At 39.5% G+C, this 21250-nt stretch overlaps 1 pseudogene; it reads left to right on the top strand.

Moving 5' to 3' along the window:
- The first annotated feature begins 19466 nt into the window (after positions 1 to 19466).
- On the top strand, positions 19467 to 20916 carry LOC107760127 (non-specific lipid-transfer protein 2-like; annotated as a pseudogene).
- The last annotated feature ends 334 nt before the right edge of the window (positions 20917 to 21250 follow it).

The following is a 21250-nucleotide window of genomic DNA, read 5'->3' as shown; positions in this document are numbered from 1 at the left end:
AATTGTTATTGACCTATAGTGAGTGTCAAAGTCGGCCATCTCATCTCTACCACTTTGAGATTAGGCTTGATACTTACTGGGTACACGTTGTTTACGTACTCATACTACACTTGCTACACTTTTTATGCAGGATCTGAGATAGGTACTAGTGGAGGACCTATCATCACATACCCACGTCATCCAGAGGCATAGTGGTGAGCTGACTTTCTGAGCCGTTCTGCAGCTACCAGTGTCTCTTCTGATATTTATATTCTGTCTATTTTATTTTAGACAGTATTTGAAGTTTTTGTATAATCTACTAGATGCTCATTCACTTGTGACACCAGGTCTTGGCACACACATTGGTAGAGTTTGGGTTTAAATTTTCTTGGTTTTAAATTTTATCAATGTATGCTTAATTTATTAGTTGGCTTGCCTAGCTATAGTGTTGGGTGCCATCACGACCTACAGGTGAAATTGGGTCGTGACACCCTTCTTCTTTGGTGGAGTTTTGAATGTCAGTAGAGGCAGAGCCAGAATTTAAAGTTTATATTTGTGCATATGTTCAATGAATTAATAATTTGTGCATATGTTCTAAATTAATAATTTGTGCATATGTTCAATGAATTTCTTAAGACAAATACATGGTTTGGACCAAAGCTACTGGGTTCAGACAAACGTGTTGTTAAAGTGCTAGCTCTGCCTCCGGATATGTGAGATTTTGTACTAGAATGTTAAAGAGGCAATTCAAATATTCACTTTTTTTTTGGAAATGTTTATTTTCAGATGACGTCGTTTGATACAATGATGGGGTATCTTATAGAATTTACTATACTTATTCCACCTTCTATATGGATAACTAATCCTACCATTTAGTGTAAACTTTATCCCATGATTAGTCAATACCTATAACCAAACATGAAATAAGTAAAATCATAAATTATATCCCGCAATTATTATCCTTATCCCATTGTACCAAACCACCCTCAAAGAATACCTCAAGAAATTTCCTTTTATTTGATTTCACGTGGGAGTCAAGAGGTAGGTATATAATAAAATAACTAAGGTGCGCTCAAATGGGTTTAATCTCCCTCCATTGAGTTTCCCAAATGTGGAATTGCATATTTGGCTCATCATATGATCTTTAATTTGAACAATGCTTTTTTATTTTGTTCCTAATTATCAGATTTTATTACCAGGGAAAAGAAAATATTTACAAGTAAAGCAAAACCCCCTAGAGTTGACATAATTCCCAACTCTAGTATAAACAAACTTCGGCTAGCTATAACTATTTCATCTTTAATCTACTTCTCAAGCAATTACAGACTCGGATATAAATTTAATTTCTGCATATGCTTCCCCAACTTTGACTTCATGCTACCTCGACTATGGACTTCTTGCACAATTAATCTTGCTATGTCTTCTGGTGTCCTCTTTTTTTGTTGGAATATTCTGTAGTTCATATCTTGCCATATGTGATAAGTAGTACAAGCCAAGCTCACTCTATAGGTTTCTGCCAACGAGTTCTTTCCATTAGCTTGCATTCCAACACAACTAATCTCCTCCCTCCCCCAATAGGACCTTTTTCTAATGCCGAGCCACTTCATAATATACATCCACACCTTCGCGGATGTGCAACATTTGAAAAATAAATGTTGGGGTAATGACTCAGCTGGTTGTTTCGAGTATTATAACCCTGTCTCCCCATTTACTACTCAAATTATGCTTTACGGTTATTATATGACTCACCTGGGTGATTGTTCGGGCCCGGTGAGGTTTTGGAATAATTTAAAATACTTAGTTCCAAGGTTTAGTACTTAAGTTAAAAAGTTTAACCGGATGTGAACTAATGTGTAACGACCTCGAAAAAAAATTGCTAAGTAAATTAAGGTTTTGTGGTGCCGGGGTAGATTAATTAGTACAAAGGTTGAAGAAATTTCTCGCAGCGAGCTTGCTTGAATGAAGAATGCACTTAAGTGTTGAGGAAAAATTTTGGCAGAAGAAGGACATTATGCGATCTGTTTTGCGACCGCATAAACGTTATGTGGACCGCGAATTTACCGCAGAACGAAGCGGAAACTCGAGCAAATTTTGGGCTATTATGCGGCCGCAGAAGTGTTTTGTGGTCCATTATACGACCGCAGAATCAGTATGCAGACCGCAGAATGGTCGCATACTCGGGCAGAATGTGCCTAGTTCTCAGGGTCCATTTTTGCGACCCATTTCGCGGGCTGCAGATGCATTATGTGGTCGCATATGCGACCGCAGATCATGTCCCGGAGTTTTATTTTATGATTTTTTTAACCCGACCCTATTTTGATAAATAGTCTTTGGGGCTCATTTTGAAGGCAAAAATCTAATATTTTAGAGAGAAGTGAGAGTGTTCTATAGAGAGGAATAAGCCCAAGTGCTTTGTTCATCAAGATCTTGTTCAAGCTTTGAAATCCAATAAGAAATATCACAAGATTTTCACCCAATAAGAAATACCCCACTGGATGCCAACAGCGTCAGAAAAGTTTTCTATCAAGAGTGCATGGGAAATTCAGAGACGTAAAGCAAATATTTGTCAAGAATTCAAACAAATGTAGATTAAAGGTCTACCATTCAAGATCTCTTTCTTTCTGTGGAGACTTTGGAGGTACAAGCTGTCTACAGATGATTTGTGGAGAAGGCAAGGATATATAATTGTTTCAAGATGTTGGTGTTGTAAACATCTAACTGATGAAACATTTGAGCATATTTTCTTGACGAGCCATACAACATCAAAGGTGTGGCAACACTTTCTAGGAGCTGCAGGGAATTCTGTACCATTAATACAAGTTAAGCAAGTGATAAGGGCATGGTGGAACATAGATTGTTGTCCAAAGTTAAAACCATTATTTTAGGCAGCTCCAACAATCATTACTTGGGAACTATGGAAAAAGAGGAACACAAACAGGAATGGAGTAACAGTTTCTACAAACAGAGTCATTCATGAAGTAAACAAAACACTCCACAACTTGGCAAGGATTAAGTTTCCATGGCTATCTCATATACCTGCGTTATGGCCAGAAATGATCCAATTTTTGAAGCATACAAGCCAACTTTAATCACCTGGAAAGTTACTTGGCAGCTCCCTCATGAAAGGTGGTATAAGTGTAATACTGATGGTGCTTCAAAAGGGAACCCTGGACCTAGTTCACTTGGATTTTGTGTAAGAAATGATGCAGGTGATCTAATATATGAAAGATCAGTGAACCTAGATGAAACCACCAATATGGTAGCTGAAGTAAAAGCTATACTACAGGGGCTGGAATATTATTCTGCCAACAACCTTTATCCACTGATATTAGAGACAGATTGCTTGATGTTGAATAAGATTATTGAAAGAGAATAGGAGCCACCTTGGTGTATAATGGCAGAAGTGCAGAAGATTCAGGAGTTGAGGAATCATTTCAATATGATCTTTCAATATATTTACAGAGAAGGAAACACTTTAGCAGATTATATAGCTAACATTGCTTTCTCTTTTGCAGGGACAACTCATTTTCACTCCTTCACAGAACTTCCTACAGCAGGGAAGAGATTAATAAACATGAACAAGTCACAAATACCAAATCTAAGGGTTAAAATTGCTAAAAGAAATTCCCAGATTGACGTGCAAAAGTTTATATTAGTACACTAGGATGGTATGTTGTTGTTGTTAGTTTGTAATAAGGCAGGATACTTCTAAGTGATATTAACAGAACATGACAACATGGGTGTGCTCTGATGGTGAATGGATAACCAAACACCAGAATAACATACCCTCGACACATAGTTGCAATGATGGTAAAAATGACAGGGATTAATGCAAACAGTGCACTCTTCAAATGTGCAGTTCTTGTTGTCTTTTACTTGCATAACAGGTAATAAAAAAAAGGTCCATATTAATGATAGCGAGTTGGCCAGTGAATTGCCAATGCAATATCTGCCATCAAAGCTTATCAAAGGTAATATACTGTTGTTATTCAGGAGGATTCAAATTGTAAAATCTATGTGTCTTACTCAACAAGTAACACATTGGTCTATTTACTGATGCGGGTTATCTACGCACAGTTAGACTGCATCCCAGTGGTTTTAGCATGTTACCATGCTCAGTCTGGGGGTGGTCTAATGGTGTGAGGAGAATCATATGAAATCAAGAGTGAACAAATTATTGCACTGCTAGTAAAACTGTATTGCTTACATTGTACACATCAAATGGAGTGGTGCATAGAGCAAATGCTATATTAGGTCACAATTCAAAGTGTAACTCATCTAGAAGTTAAATGTTTTCTGCTGTAGTTACATAACTTACATGCATTCGCCTGGAAGTTATATGTTTTCTAATCAGTTAAAAACAAGTTCTGCACAGCTTACTAGCGATGTGGAGATGCACCATCTCTTAGTGGTATTTGCATGGTTATACTGTGGAAATATGTTCAACCTGCAACAGTTGATGTATTATACATCATTTTGCTGATGCTGTTCAACTATCTGATCGCGATGGTTATTTAAAAAATGCAAGGGATTACAGAGATGGAAACCTTCAGTGCTTCATCAATGATTCAGCACAAACACATAATTATTCAATGGGGATACAACTGATACTATGCTTGTACAAATACATCATCAGCAAATCAGTTCACATGAAGGTCAAGGTGTATTGTTTCAGCAAATCAGTTCACTATGAAGGTATCAACTGTTTATGTGTTATCGTATCACATCCCAGTGGTATTAGCTTGAATTCATGCTCAAACTGGGGGTGGTTTAATGGCATAAAACAACAATATACCAACCAGACATCATCCACAGATTTTCTCCTTCAATCACTACCCAATCTTCTTCACTGCTCCCAGAACACACAAGATCCTGGGAGCAAAATCTTTCCTCCTAATTTGTTTGCTACATTGTGCAGGTTCCACAGACAGGCTCAGCTTATTGAGGCGTCATCATGGATTGCTATTAGAATCCCAAGTGCTCGAGCACCTGCAGTTGTATCAATTGTCACGCGCCACTAACACCATTATGCTAAGTGGACACAACTACAGTCAATCCTTAGTCGCAAGATCCCAAGGACATTTGATACGCTCTATGGATTCTTCAAGACAGAATCATGAGTATTCATTGGCTCTACAAGTGCAACTGTGCTTATACGAATACATCAACATAACATCATTTCACAGTAATATAATGCAGTACTGTTTGGCACAACTATTTACTTCTGCTGCGGTAGTTTTGAACATATTATTTGGTGTTGTATCAATTCCCAGTGGTATTAGCATGTTACCATGCTCATTCTGGGGGGTTTTCGATAACTTACAAATTCAATACTTCAACAAAGCAGGTTTTAGTTTCCAACAGACTTATTTGAAGCTTGAAGATGAATGCATCGCAACAAGTTCGACGCTAGAATTTCAGTTCTTCAACACCATATTGAGGATATCCGACAACCAATTCTTTACGACATGTGGATTAATACATACCTACTCCATTGGATTTCAATAAATGGCGTCTGGTGAGAGTATTGTTGGTGCTACATGGAATTGTTTGCAATTGGTGTGTAGATTTATTATCGTCGGCAGCAATTGGATGTTTTAAATTATTTGCTTTGTAATTTTCATTAATCATTACGCTACTACTCCACTGTATTTGGTAGCAATAGCCATTGGTTTTGTTTTATTCTTTGTACTTGGACAGTTTGTACCTTTGACCTAGTTTGGGAATTATTATATATAACAACTACTAGGTGAATAACCTAGTGGTATATTTGCTAAAAAATAGAGAGGTAAGGTTCTAACCCTAGTCTTTAATTTCGAGTTTGGGTAAAGATGGGTGATTGAGAGTATGATTCTTAGGTGTGAGAGTATTATTTATACATACAAGTACCAATAAAGTTTGTGAAAAGATTGTTGAGTTCAAATGGGTAAAGATTGGGTTGAAAATGGTAGAAATTTTCAAAGACTTTAGTCGAGGATTTGAGGGTCGAGTTGATGTCGGAATTTGGTGAAATTTGTATGATTGGACTCATGGTTGGATGGGCGTTCATATTTTATTTATCGAGTTCTGAGACATGGGTCCCATGAGCAATTTTTGAGTGTAATTTTGAATTTTGTTGAAAAGATTTGTATTTTCATATGGAATTATTTCCTATAATTTGAATTGATTGAATCGAGTTAATTGTGACTAGATTTGAGGCGTTCGGATGCTGATTTGCGAGGCAAAGGCATAGCAGAATAAAGAATTACACAGTTTGAGGTAAGTAACAATTCTAAATCTAGTTCTGAGGGTATGAAACTTTGTATTTTGTGTCATGTTATCAGTTTTTAGGTGACACACATGCTAGGTGACGGACGTGTAGGCATGTGGTCGTATGTCGTATGAATTGTGACTTAGTCAAATCCATGGAACTGTGTAGTTTAATAATCTGTTGTTATCTATACATTCTCCATGTAGTAGATAAATTGAACCACAAATTATGTTTAGATTATGTGTTGGCACTGTAGGGACCCACATAGGTCGTGTACATATTGAATTATCCGCGAATTTGTTGTTTTGTACTCAATCATAGTTTTCTTGTTTATTTTATCTCAGTCTCTATTGTTCATTATTGATGAATCATATCATTGTTATTTGGGCTGATTTTCATGATTATTAAGATCCCGAGAGACTAGAGAGATTTATTACTGAGTGAGGCCGAGGGCCTGATTGTGAGATATTATACTATAGCACGTGAGTTGTCCGTGCGGATTATAGTGCTTGGGCTGAAGGAGCCCCTCCGAAGTCTATACACACCCCCAGTGAGCGCAGGTACCTACTGAGTGCAAATACTGAATGGCTGAGTGAATGTGGTCCTGAGAGGATATATTTGATTTCATTATTGTTGCACTTCAACTGTCATATATCACTGTTTTGGAAATTTCTGAGAGATATTATCTTATGTTTCAGTTGAACTTGACATGAAATTATTGTTTTGGCATTAAATGTTGAATTTGAAAGCATGCCTACCTTATTATGTTGGAAATTACTGTAATTGGACTCAGTTGTGAAGCTCGTCACTACTTTCAGTTCTTTATTTAGTATTGTTACTTGCTGAGTTGGTTGTACTCATACTACACCCTGCACTTCGTGCGCAGATCCAGGTGTTCCGGACACAGTGGGTGTTGATTTCTTCGCACAGTTGATTATCCAGAGATTTCGAGGTAGCTGCCGGTGTTTCACAGACCTTGTCTCTCCTTCCTTATATTCTTGATTAGTGTAAGGCCCCATAAAATTTTCGCAAAGGAAATTAAGGTTTCGTGGTATGTCGGGCCATACAAAATCATACAGAGGATCGGTGAGGTGGCGTACAAGCTTGAGCTACCACCTGGAATGTCATTAGTACACCCAGTGTTTTCTGTGTCTATATTAAAAAAAGTAGTTGGATACCCGACACTCATTGTTCCGATTGAGACTATTGAGGTTAATGAGAAATTGACTTATGAAGAGATTCCAGTTTCTATTATTGATCGGCAAGTCCGAAAGTTGAGAAATAAAGAAATTGCCTCCGTAAAAGTGTTATGGCGAAACCAACAGGTTGAAGAGGCCACCTGGGAGGCCGAGGAAGAAATGAAGAAGAAGTATCCTTATTTGTTTGAATAGCCATGTAATTATAAAGTTGTGTTTTATGAAAATGCTAAGAGTTACCTTTTATGAATTATGTATCATTTGTACGGTTGATGTTAAGGGTATTCCTCTTCTGATAACATATTCCTTAAGAGGCCACGATTGGTGTTATTTTTTTGTTATAATGCGTCATCGGATTATGTATATGTTGTTAGGATTGGTTTCTGGGATTATCTGACAGGTGGATAGGCCCAGTTACAAAGAAGACTCCGGCGAAATTGTTTTTGAAAAATTTAGGGAGTTAGCCAAATTTTGAAATTGTTAGTGTGTTTGAATTAACAGTTAAGTCACATTGAATGTTAATAACGGATTTTGACCCTTATTCGAGGACGAATGATCCTAAGTGTGGGAGAGTGTAAGGCCCCGTAAATATTCACAAAGGAAATTAAGGTTTTGTGGTGCCGAACTAGGCTTACGTGTTTGAGGATTGTAGACGAAATTTTTGCGGTCGTAAGCTCGAGAATAAATTCTCGCAAGCTCGTCTCGGCTCGGATGTTTTGGGTTAAACAATGTGCTGGGGAGTAAAGGAACATTTTCAGTAGAAGAAGAAGTTTCTGCGGCCCACTATGTGGTCATATAATCACTCTGTGGACCGCATAGTGGATCAGAGGCAGGGCAATATTGGAGGAAGTCTGCGGTGCATTATGCGACCACAAAATAGGTATGTGTGCTGCATAACCACTGCAGACCCAACTAGATGACCCCCGTTTTGGAGCTACATTTATGGGTCGATTTACGGACCGTTGACATGTTATGCGGTTGCATGTGCGACCGCAGATCTATGTCGGGGCTTCAATTATTTTAATTTTTGACTCGATCCTATTTCGTTATATTGAGGTAAAGGGACTCTTTTGGAGCAAAAATCTGATATTTTTAGAGAGAGGTGAGAGTAGCTTAGAGAGAGAAAGAGAAGACGTAGCCATTTGCTCATCAATTCTTGTTCCAGGCTAGAAGATTTCACAAGGATCTCGCTAGGGCTTCAAAGAGGTGAGAATTCCTTCCCCCAATTTTTCAATTTCGAGTTTGGGGTAAAAGATGGGTGATTAAAAGTATGATTCTTGGGTGTATGAGTATTAATTATACATGCTTGTACCAATAAGGTTTGTGGGAAGATTGTTGAGCTCAAATAAGTAAAGATTGGGTTATGGAATGAAGGAAATCTTGTAGAAGAACCTTGTAGTGTAATTTATATACCTAGTGTTTGATAAAATGCTTAAGTGAGATGGAATTATGAATTCCTTCCTAATTTGTGTTCAATTTTGCTATATCTCTAAATATATCGAAGTGGCTAAGATTTTCGGAACGTTGTAGTAAATTAAAAGGCTCGAACCTAGATATGTTGGCTAAACTCCTCTCTTAGAATTGAATCCTACGATATTCATGTGATTTATGTAAGTCCCGAGTTGTTCATTATAAAATTGGCTATTCTGAATAAGCTTGTGTTGAATGATGTATGTTCAATATGTGGTCCCAAATGCTTTTATCATGTTGTGTTATCATGTGGGAATGTGTTCAAAGTATGGGATGTGCATTAATAATGTTGCGACTTCAAGTCAAGTTCAAATGAAGGCTATTATGCCAAATTTTGTGAAAAATCTCTATGTGCCTAAAACTCTTAATTGCTCACATGTGCATTAAAAACCTTGATTTGTAATACCTTGTTGTTGTTGATGATGATGATGCTTGAAAGTGAAAAAGGTGAGCATGAAATACTAAATACAGCCGATGTGCCAAGAATGATTTTATAATTGTGGCCACTAATGCCAATGAAATAAAAATATATGAAAGAAGTATGAATTGAGATGATCGGTATAAAAGGATGATGTCTCGAATGAGAAGGCCTAGCCGATCGGGTCGTGATCGGACATCATGCCGCACACATGGTGGTGATTGTGCTGGAAATTATGATTTTGGTTGATGTCTCTAATGATATGGCCTAGCTAATCGGTTCGTGATCGGACTCTGTGCTAAAAGTACGGTAGTATTGGTATTGTGAATGTTGGTATCGTGAACGGTAGCATATTGGTACTAAAGACCTCTCAACTTAAAATATGGAAACTTATTTGAACATTGTCTTGATCCTAATTTGAGGTTTGATGTTGTTTGAGGCTTCCACTGATATTATGATTATACTTGCTCGTATTATTTATCATTCTATTGAGAGGGTGATTTGTCATTTATACTAGTACTATTTCATATGTTCTAACGTCTCTTTTTTTTCGGGGCGCTACATCTTCAATGGATGTAGGTGGTTCTACAGCAGGAGACACTGATCAGTGATAGCAGTACACCCTCTTCCCAACAGACTTGGCGAGCCCCACTTCATTTCGGGGTCATGTATCTTTTGTTCTTTGTGTATGGTGTTTGAGGTATAGCCGGGACCTTGTTGCCGTCATTATCATAATACTCTTCTGTATCTATTAGAGGCTCTGTAGACATAGTGTGGGTAGTATATTGGTGCTGGGGAAATCAAACAATGTTATGTCGTGTTTGAATTACTTGTTCCACTTTAGACCATGAAAATGTGTGTGAAATTTGAGACTCTAAAATGATGTAACTAATGGTAAGAAATTGGTATTACAGACATGATCACCTTATTATCTAATTAATGAAAATATGTGTTCTCTTTATTCATGGATGAGTTTGGGTAGTAAAAAATCTAATAGGCTTGCTCGGACGGGTTCACTCGGTTGAGCGCCGGTCGCGCTCCCCGAGTTCGGGGCGTGACAAACTTGGTATCTTGGTTTCAGACTATTATAGACCGTATTTTCCAGACTTGTGGAGTATAGATGCTCATGTATTCTGTGACACCCCAATAGTTGGGAATTCCGTATTATGTTTTGGGTTTTCTATCCCAGTTATGAGAACTTTTACTATTAAAACTCGTTTAAATTCATTCTTGTTAAAAGTGTTGGAAATATTTGTGAAAAATCAGCTTGCCTAGTACCACGTTAGGTGCCATCACAATAGGTTCGGATTTTGGGTCGTGACAAGTTGGTATCAGAACCAAGGTTACATAGGTCTCATGAGTCATGAGCAGGTTTAGTAGAGTCTTCAAGAGGCTCCCGAACCCTTAGGAAAATTTCACTTTCTTGTATTCTTTCATGTGAATTTGTTGATTCCGGAAACTAAATTTCTGTTATTCTATTCTCTCACAGATGGTGAGGATAATTACTATCGGATCGGATGGTCAGCCACCAGTTAGGGCAGCGAGAGGCCGGGGCCGAGGTAGAGATCGAGGTGTAGCTCGTACAACAGTTGGAGAAGCACCTGTAGCACCACCAACTGCTCCAGCTCAGGAGCAGATTCCAGATATAGTTGAGCCGGCAGGACCAGCTCATGCACCAGTTGTGCCTTTAGTGATTCCAGGCCTTCAGGAGGCTTTGGCCCGATATTGACAGTTTGCACTGGCCTTGCTTAGGTGGTTTCGGCTCAGGCCACACCAGCCATTTCTCAGGCCGGGGGAGGTACTCATACTCATGTTGCCCGTACTCTAGAGTAGGTAGTGTAGGGACTTCAGATACCGGGAGCACTACCAGCCCAGCCGGTTGCAGCTGCTCATGCCCCGGTAGTCCCCGTTATGGAGGATGATGAGCAGAGGAGACTTGATAGATTTGGGAGGCTTCGACCTCCATCATTTAGCGGTGCTGAGTCAGAAGATGCTGATGGTTTTTTGGATAATTGCCAGCGGATGCTTCGGACGACGGGTATTCTGGAGACCAGTGGGGTCTCGTTCACTATTTTTCAGTTTTCTGGGGCTGCCTTCAAATGGTAGGGGGCTTATAATAGGCGCAGGCCGGTCGATCAATACCACTTACATGGCAGGTGTTCTCTATTCTCTTTTTGGAGAAGTTCGTGCCGCAATCTCGTAGGGAGGAGTTGCGCAGACAGTTTGAGCAGTTTCGGCAAGATGGCATGTCTATGACTCAGTACGAGATGAGATTTTTTGAATTGGCTCGTCATGTAGTTTGGTTGGTTCCCACTGATAGGGAGAGGATTAGGAGGTTAGTTGATGGCATCACGTATTAGCCACAGTTGCTTATTACTAGGGAGAGGGTATCTGGTGCCACTTTTGACGAGGTGGTTGACATTGCTCGACAGATAGAGGTGGTTCGTAGCCTCGAGGTTTGGGAAGTTTTGGTGGGGTACCTTCTGGGTGGCAGTCCTACCACAGTAGGGGTCGTCCTTAAAGGGCCTGCTCAGACGACTCGTCCAGCTCATTATGGTGCATCAGCTAGCCCCAGTTCTTACAGTGCTCACTCAGGCCAGTCTTCATTCAGTGCACTACCAGCGCAGATTTCTTATCATGCCTCGTCCTCTCATACTTCTACAGGTAATTCCTCGGGTTATCACGAGCAACAGTTCCGTCAGAGGAGGGGTTGCTTCGAGTGCAGAGAATTGGGTCATTTCAAGAGAGATTGTCCTAGGCTATTGAGTGGGGCTCCACAACAAATTTCTCGGCCGACGCCACTAGCACCAGCAGTTACACCACCACCTCAACTAGCTCAGGGTGGGCCTCAGTTAGCTAGGGGTCGCCTTAGATTGAGAGGCATATCAGGTGGCGGTGAGGCCCGATTATATGCTTTTCCTGCCAGGCCAGATGTCGTTGCCTCAAATGCAGTGGTCACATGTATTGTCTTAGTGTTCCACAATGAGGCTTCTATATTATTTGACCCTGGTTATACTTATTCATAAGTATCATCGTACTTTACTCATTATCAGGATATGCCCCGTGAGTCCTTAATTTCACTTGTTAGTGTATCTACGCCGGTGGACGATACTATTATTGTGGACCGTGTGTATCAGTCCTGTATGGTAACTATTGGGGGAATGGAGACTATATTTGATCTCTTATTGCTTAGTATGGTTGATTTAGATGTAATCTTGGGTATGGATTAGTTGTATCCATGTCATGATATTCTGGATTGTCACGTAAAAACTATGACGTTGGCGATGCTGGGTTTGCCAAAGGTCGAGTGGAGAGGTTCTCCAGATTATGTTCCCAATCGAGTAATCTCTTATTTGAAGGCCCAACGTATGGTTGAGAATGGTGTTTGTCATATTTCGGCTTTGTGAGAGATATTGATGCAGACACTCCTACTATTGATTCTGTACCGGTAGTGCGAGACTTTCCAGATATATTTCCTGCAGACCTGTCGGGTATGCCACCCGACAGGGATATTAATTTCGGTATTGACTTGGTGCCAGGCACTCAGCCCATTTCTATTCCTCCATATCGTATGGCACCAGCTGAGTTGAAAGAATTGAAAGAGCAACTTCATGAAATTCTTGATAAGGGGTTTATTAGGCCTAGTGTGTCGCCTTAGAGTGCACCGGTTCTATTTGTGAAAAAAAAAGATGGTACTATGCAGATGTGCATCGATTACAGGCAACTGAACAAAGTTACAATCAAGAATAAGTATCTTTTGCCGTGTATTGATGATTTATTTGACCAGCTACAGGGAGCGAAGTTATTCTCCAAAATTGATTTGAGATCCGGGTATCACCAGTTGAAAATTCGGGATTCAGATATTCTAAAGACGGCATTCAGGACTCGTTATGGTCACTATGACTTTCTCGTGATGTATTTTGGGCTGACAAACACCCCATCAATATTTATGCACTTGATGAATAGTGTATTTCAGCCATATCTTGATTTATTCATCGTAGTATTTATTGATGATATCCCGGTGCACTCACGTAGCCAGGAGGATCATGCACAACACTTGGGTATTATATTACAGAGGCTAAGAGAGGAGAGATTGTATGCCAAATTCACTAAGTGTGAGTTCTGGCTTAGTTCGGTGGCATTCTTAGGACACATAGTGTCTAGTGAAGGAATTAAGGTAGATCTGAAAAAGATAGAGGCAGTTTAGAGTTGGCCCAGGCCATCTTCAGCTTCTGAGATTTGAAGTTTTCTCGGCTTGGCCGGTTATTATCGTAGCTTTGTGGAGGGTTTCTCGTCTATTGCATCGCCTATGACTAAATTGACCCATAAAGGTGCTACGTTCAGGTGGTCAGATGAATGTGAAGAGATCTTTCAGAAGCTCAAGATAGCTTTGACTACAGCCCCAGTATTGGTATTGCCTACATGTTCAGGGTCTTATACTGTGTATTGTGATGTGTCGCGTAGTGGTCTCGACACAGTGTTGATACAAGACACTAGGGTGATTGCCTATGCGTCCAGACAGTTAAAGTTACATGAGAAGAATTATCCGGTCCACGACCATGAGTTAGCAGCTATTGTTCATTCCTTGAAGATTTGGCGGCATTATTTGTACGGTATCCATTGTGAGGTTTATACCGATCACCAGAGTCTACAATATCTGTTTAAATAGAAGGATATTAATTTGCGGTACCGTAGGTGTTTGGAGTTTCTTAAGGATTATGATATCACCATTCTCTATCATCCCAAAAAGGCCAATGTGGTGGCCGATGCCATGAGTCGTAAGGTAGAGAGTTTGGTCAGTTTAGCATACTTACCAGTAGTAGAGAGGCCTTTAGCCTTGGATGTTCAGGCCTTGGCCAATCAGTTTGTCAGGTTGGATATTTCCGAGCTAAGCCGAGTTTTGGCTTGTGTGGATTCTCAGTCTTCTCTTTATGATCGTATCACAGAACGTCAGTATGATGACCTCCATCTGCTTGTCCTTAAGGACATGGTTCAGTACGGTGATACCAAGGAAATCATTATTGGGGATGACAGTGTATTACGGATGCAGGGCAGGCTATGTGTGCCTAATATAGATGGTTTTCGTGAGTTGATTCTCCAGGAGGCTCACAGTTCGCGGTACCCCATTTATCCAGGTGCCGTGAAAATATATCACGATTTGAGGCAGCACTATTGGTGGAGGCGAATGAAGAAAGATATAGTTGGGTTTGTAGCTAGGTGTTTAAATTGTCAATAGGTGAAGTACGATCATCAGAGACCGGGTGGATTGCTTCAGGGACTTGAAATTCCGGAGTGGAAGTGGGAGCGTATTACCATGGACTTCGTAGTTGGGCTCCCACGGACTTTGAGAAAGTTTGATGATGTTTGGGTAATTATAGATCGGTTGACCAAGTCCGTGTATTTTATTCAAGTTAGTACTACTTATTCTTCGGAGTGGTTGGCTGAGATTTATATCCGCAAGATTGTTCGCCTACACGGTGTGCCAGTGTCCATCATTTTAGATCGGGGCACGCAGTTTACATCACAGTTTTGGAGAGCAGTGCAGTGAGAATTAGGTACACAGGTTTAATTGAGTACAACATTTCACCCTCAGATGGACGGACAATCCGAGCGCACTATTCAGATATTTGAGGATATGTTACGCGCTTGTGTCATTGATTTTGGGGTTCTTGGCATCCGTTTCTGGCACTCGTGGTGTTTGCTTACAATTACAGCTACCAATCAAGCATTTAGATGGCTCCGTACGATGCTTTATATGGGACGGTGTCGGTCTCCGGCGGGTTGGTTTGAGCCAGATGAGGCTAGGATATTGGGTACTGACTTGGTGTAGGATGCTTTGGAAAAATTTAAATTGATTCAGGATCGAATTCGCACGGCGCAATCTAGACAAAAGAGTTATGTTGATCGGAAGGTTTGTGATGTGGCTTATATGGTGGGAAAGAAGGTACTACTCAGAATTTCGCTTATGAAGGGTGTTATGAGATTTGAAAAAAGGGCAAGTTGAGTCCTATGTATATTGGACCTTTTTAAATACTTAATAATATTGGAGAGGTGGCTTATGAACTTGCATTACCGCCTAGTTTATCGAGTGTTCATCCGATGTTTCTTGTATCCATGCTCCGTATATATGTCAGAGATCCGTCCCATATTTTGGATTTCAGTACAGCTCAATTGGATGGTAACTTGACTTATGATGTGGAGCCAGTGGATATTTTAGATCGGCAGGTTCGGAAGTTAAGATCAAAGAACATAGCTTCAGTGAAAGTATAGTGGAGAGACCAGCCAGTCGGAGAAGCTACCTGGGAGATTAAGCGGGAGATGCGGAGAAAATATCCACACCTATTTGAGGCTCCAAGTATGACTCTAAACCCGTTTAAGGATGAACGTTTGATTAAGAGGGGGAGAATGTAACGACCCGATCGGCCGTTTAGAGTATTACAACCCCATCTCCCCATTTACTGCTCAAATTGTGCTTTACGATTTTTATATGACTCGTTGGGGTGATTGGTTTGGGTCCGGTGAGGTTTTGGAATGATTTGGAACACTTATTTCCAAGGTTTAGAACTTAAGTTGAAAAGGTTGACCGGATGTTGACTTATGTGTAATGACCCCAGAAAAATATTTGCTAAGGAAATTAAGGTTTTGTAGTGCCGAGATAGATTAATTAGTACAAAGGTTGTAGAAATTTCTCGCGGCGAGCTTGCTTGAATGAAGAATGCACTTAAGTGTTGAGGAATTTTTTTGGCAGAAGAAGGACATTATGCGGTCTGTTTTGCGACCGCAGAAACGTTATGTGGACCGCGTATTTACTGCAAAACGAAGCGAAACTCGAGAAACATTTGGGCCATTATGCGGCCACAGAAGTTTTTTGCGGTCCATTCTGTGACTGCAGAATCAGTATGCGGACTATAGAATGGTCGCATACTCGGGCAGAATATGCCCAATTCTCAGGGTCCATTTCGCGGCCCATTTCGCGGGCCGCAGATGCATTATGCGGTCGCATATGCGACCGTAGATCCTGTTCCGGAGCTTCATTTTTTGGTTTTTATGATCCAACCCCATTTTGATAAATAGCCTTTGGGGCACATTTTGAAGGCAAAAATCTGATATTTTAGAGAGAAGTGAGAGTGTTCTAGAGAGAGGAAGAAGCCCAAGTGCTTTGTTCATCAAGATCTTGTTCAAGCTTTGAAATCCAACAAGAAATATCACAAGATCTTCATCGAAGAGGTAAGGTTCTAACCCTAATTTTCAATTTTGAGTTTGGGTAAAGATGGGTGATTGAGAGTATGATTCTTGGGTGTGAGTGTATTATTTATACAAACACGTACCAATAAGGTTTGTGGAAAGATTGTTGAGTTCAAATGGGTAAAGATTGGGTTGAAAATGGTAGAAATCTTCAAAGACTTTAATTGAGGATTTGAGGGTCGAGTTGATGTCGGAATTTGGTAAAACTTGTATGGTTGGACTCGTGGTTGGATGTGCATTCATATTTTGTAACTTTTGTCGGGTTCCGAGATGTGGGCCCCACAAGCGATTTTTGAGTGTAATTTTGGATTTTGTTGGATACTTTTGTATTTCCATATGGAATTAATTCCTATAATTTGAATTGATTGAATCGAGTTAATTGTGACTAGATTCGAGGCGTTCGGAGGCCGATTTGCGAGGCAAAGGCATAGCAAAATAAAGAATTAAGTAATTTGAGGTAAGTAATAGTTCTAAATCTAGTTCTGAGCATATGAAACCCCGGATTTTGTGTTATGTGATAGGTTTTTAGGTGACGCACATGCTAAGTGACGGGCGTGTGGGCGTGCACCGTAGAAATTATTACTTGGTCAAATTCCATGGAACTGTGTAGTTGAATAATCTGTTGTTATCTGTACATTCTCCATGTAGTAGAGAAATTGAACCACAAATCATGTTTAGATTATATGTTGGCACTGTAGGGACCCACATAGGACGTGTACATGTTGAATTATCTGCTAAATTATTATTTTTTACTCAGTCATAGTTTACTTGTTTATTTTATCTTAGTCTCTATTGTTCATTATTATTGCATCATATCATTATTGTTTGGGCTGATTTCATGATTATTGAGATCCCGAGAGACTGGAGAGATTTATGACTGAGTGAGGCCGAGGGCCTGATTGTGAGATATTGATACTATAGCACGTGAGTTGTCTGTGCAGCACGTGAGTTGTTCGTGCGGATCCAGATATTATACTATAGCATGTGAGTTATCCGTGCGGATCCATATATTGAAACTATAACACGCGAGTTGTCCGTGCAACACGTGAGTTGTCCGTACGGATCCAGATATTGATAATATAACACGCGAGTTGTCCGTGCGGATTATAGCGCTTGGGCTGAAGGAGCTCCTCCGGAGTCTGTACACACCCCCAGTGAGCGCAGGTACCTACTGAATGTGAGTGTTGAGTGTTGAGTGCTAAGTGAATGGAATGGCTGAGTGAATGTGGTCCTGAGAGGATGCATTTGATTTCATTATTGGTTAACTTCAACTGTCATATATCACTGTTTTGGAAATTTCTAAGAGATATTATCTTATGTTTCAGTTAAACTTGACATGAAATTACTGTTTTGGCCTTAATTGTTGAACTTGAAAGCATGCCTATCTTATTATATTGGAAATTACTGTAATTGGACTCAGCTGTGAAGCTCGTCACTACTTTCAGTTCTTTATTTAGTGTTGTTACTTGCTGAGTTGGTTGTACTCATACTACACCCTGCACTTCATGTGCAGATCCAGGTATTTTCGGACACAGTGGGTGTTGATTTCTTCGTACAGTTGATTATTCGGAGATTTTGAGGTAATTGCCGGTGTTTCGCAGACCTTGTCTCTCTTTTCTTATCTTCTTGATTATTGTATTTGGTCTCAGACTATTATTGATCGTATTTTCTAGACTTGTGAAGTATAGATGCCCATGTACTTTGTGACACCCCGATAGTTGGAAATCCCGCATTATGTTTTGGGTTTTGTATCCCGGTTATGAGAACTTTTACTATTAAAACTGCTTTAAATTCATTCTTGTTAAAAGTGTTGGAAATATTTGTGAGAAATCGGTTTGTCTAATACCACGTTAGGCGTCATCACGACAGGTTAGGATTTTGGGTTGTGACAGTTGGTGACTCTCCTATTCAACTTCACACATTGCACAAATAATATCATTCCTCATACCCCATTTTATTAGCTTATCTTTGGTGTATAGCCTCTCATGTATCGCTAGGAACAATATAAATATCCATTTTGGGCTTGCTTGGATGTTACATATCAACTTCTTCCAGCTCACTTTAGGGAAGTTCCCCCTAAGCATGCTATACATTCTCCTTATAGAGTACTCCATCTACCACAACATCTTCAATCTTCTAGGTTGCCTTCTCAAGATATTTCTTCACATTAATAATCTTTCGAATAGTCCACGAGACATTCTTGGCATCCTCATTGCTTATATCCATGCTTTTCACATAATAATTGTGCACCCACTTAATCCATAACTTGTCCTTGTTTTGAGACAAGTTCCAGTAATGTTTCAGGATCGCAGCTCTATTCCATACTTGCACATTAGTGATATTTAGTCCACCAGTTGTCTTAGGTAAACACAATTGATTCCATGCCACCAAGGCCTTTTTCTTAGCTTCTGTATTTCCTGTCGAGAGGAAGGTTCTGCATACTGCTTCAACTTTGTTGATGACCTTCTTAGGCAGCAGGAAAATCTGAAACAGTAAGACTGAATTGCTATTAGTACACTTTTAATCAGTTGCAACCACCCTGCATATGATAGAAACTTTACAGTCCAATTGGTTATTCTTCCAAGCATTTTATCAATCAATGGTTGGCACTGTGCTACAACCAGCCTTTTGGAACTTAATGGCACTCCAAGGTACTTAAAATGCACGGTGCGATCAGAGAAACTAAGTTGTTTTACTATCTCTTGTTGCACATGGTTAGGCACTCCTTCAAAGTATATACTACTTTTGTTTATGGACCATAAAAAAATAGCCAAAAAATCAACATTGAATTTAACCCAACTGCCAACTAATTCTCTTACTCCTCCATTTGGCCGACCATTAATTTATGTCTACTTTTCTCTCTATAAAAACCTAATGTCTCACTAGCTTTTTATACACGACACTCAAGGCAAAAACATTTGTAGTACTTCCCCTACTTCATCCAACTACTCTCTAGTTTCTGTTGTTCCCATAACTTTTTTTTCAAAGAATGGATATGGTTGGCAAGATTGCTTGCTTTGTGGCACTTGGTGGTGGTTGCACCCCATGCAGAGGCACTGAGCTGCGGCCAGGTTCAATCTGGCTTGGCACCTTGACTCCCTTATCTGCAGGGCCGTGGCCCGCTGGGGAGCTGCTGCGGCGGAGTTAAAGGTCTGTTGGGTGCTGCCCGGTCCCCAGCTGACCGTAAGACTGCATGCACTTGCCTAAAATCGGCTGCTAATGCTATTAAGGGCATTGATATGGGCAAAGCCGCTGGACTCCCTAGTGCTTGTGGTGTTAACATCCCTTACAAGATAAGCCCCTCCACTGACTGTTCCAAGTACGTTATTTACCTTCTTTACTTTTAAGTTCTTGCTATCCTTGCACTACCGACATGTTCATTAATCTTACTGTTGTAAGCAGTACTCACTTGACTATATAAGGAAACTATAATTCTTTCCATCAATCAGTGGGGACACTTAACACCCTCATTCGTCTAGGACTACCTGACACAGATTTTATGGGTATTTTTAAATTCTAGGATAGCAATATTCGGCATTAGTAATTGGATTCCAAATTTTAACTCTTGTATATATTTTGTGAACTTTTTAATACAAATACAGGATCTTAAAATAAAGTTATTAGGTTCGACTGATCCCGTATATCATCTTCTAACTCCGCCCCTAAAAGTACATGTGTTGAATGCAAAATAGAACAAGTGGACTGACAATTAATAAACTAAGAATGGTATGGGGCTGTCTCTGATGATAAAATGTACCTTATAGGCCTAATTCAACCCTAAAATTTGTTAATATGAAACTATCAGAATTATATAAAACTAGATAGCAAGACAACATTCCATTCATTTATAAGCAAGCACTGGGGGATACTTAAACAATATTTATGATCGGTTCACATGTTACAAAAGGATGTGCCTCGCATGGTGTCAGTTTGTCAAAGTAAAAAAAATGGTGTTACACCAATGTTAGTAAATAAGGAATTCTATATATATATGTAATACTCGCTATATATTTTTTCTGGATATAATTGGCTTATATGTAAGAAGATAATTGCACATGTCGAGTAAATAGTTAATTTGCTGGTTTAATTTGGCAATGCAGGGTCCAGTAAGGTTGATGAAAGATCAGATTTTCACCGCACTCTTTGGCAGTAGTGCAATCATGATCAGGAGCCGAATATAATAAGATGGATATCGAGTAATTTGATCATGCTTTTGGATCCATTTTTATTTTGTGTCTGTTAATCTCTTTCTTTTTTCTCTGTCTTTCCAAGTATTAATAATCGAGTCTTGTAATGAAACTGTGGTGGTTGGTTGTATTATAATCCAATCTTTATATATAGAACATCTATCTTATTTAGTTATTGTCTCTTCCGCGCGTATTTAATTCCTCCTCCCTGTTCTCTCTGTTTTTATGAATTTTTTTCTTTTTACTTAATTTTTATTCATTGATGGCCTAAATTTATTCGCTCAATCAGCCAAGTTAAATATTAAGTTCTTACAATGAACTTTAGTTGGTAGTTTTAAGAAATAGGATAATAACAATGGAAATTGATAAAAAGTTTAATTATATATACCGATCAGGTTAATTTTTGTAGAGGGGAAATTCTCGATATACGGTCGTCCCTAATTAGTTAGCTCACCAGCAGTACATAATATCGTAAACAAATTGAGTTCTAAAAAGCTTTAGTCTG

The sequence above is a fragment of the Nicotiana tabacum genome, chromosome 24 (genome assembly GCF_000715075.1).
Source record: "Nicotiana tabacum cultivar K326 chromosome 24, ASM71507v2, whole genome shotgun sequence".
Taxonomy (NCBI): domain Eukaryota; kingdom Viridiplantae; phylum Streptophyta; class Magnoliopsida; order Solanales; family Solanaceae; genus Nicotiana; species Nicotiana tabacum.
The sequence above is the reverse complement of the archived record's forward strand: the minus strand, read 5'-3'. Positions and strand labels throughout refer to the sequence as shown.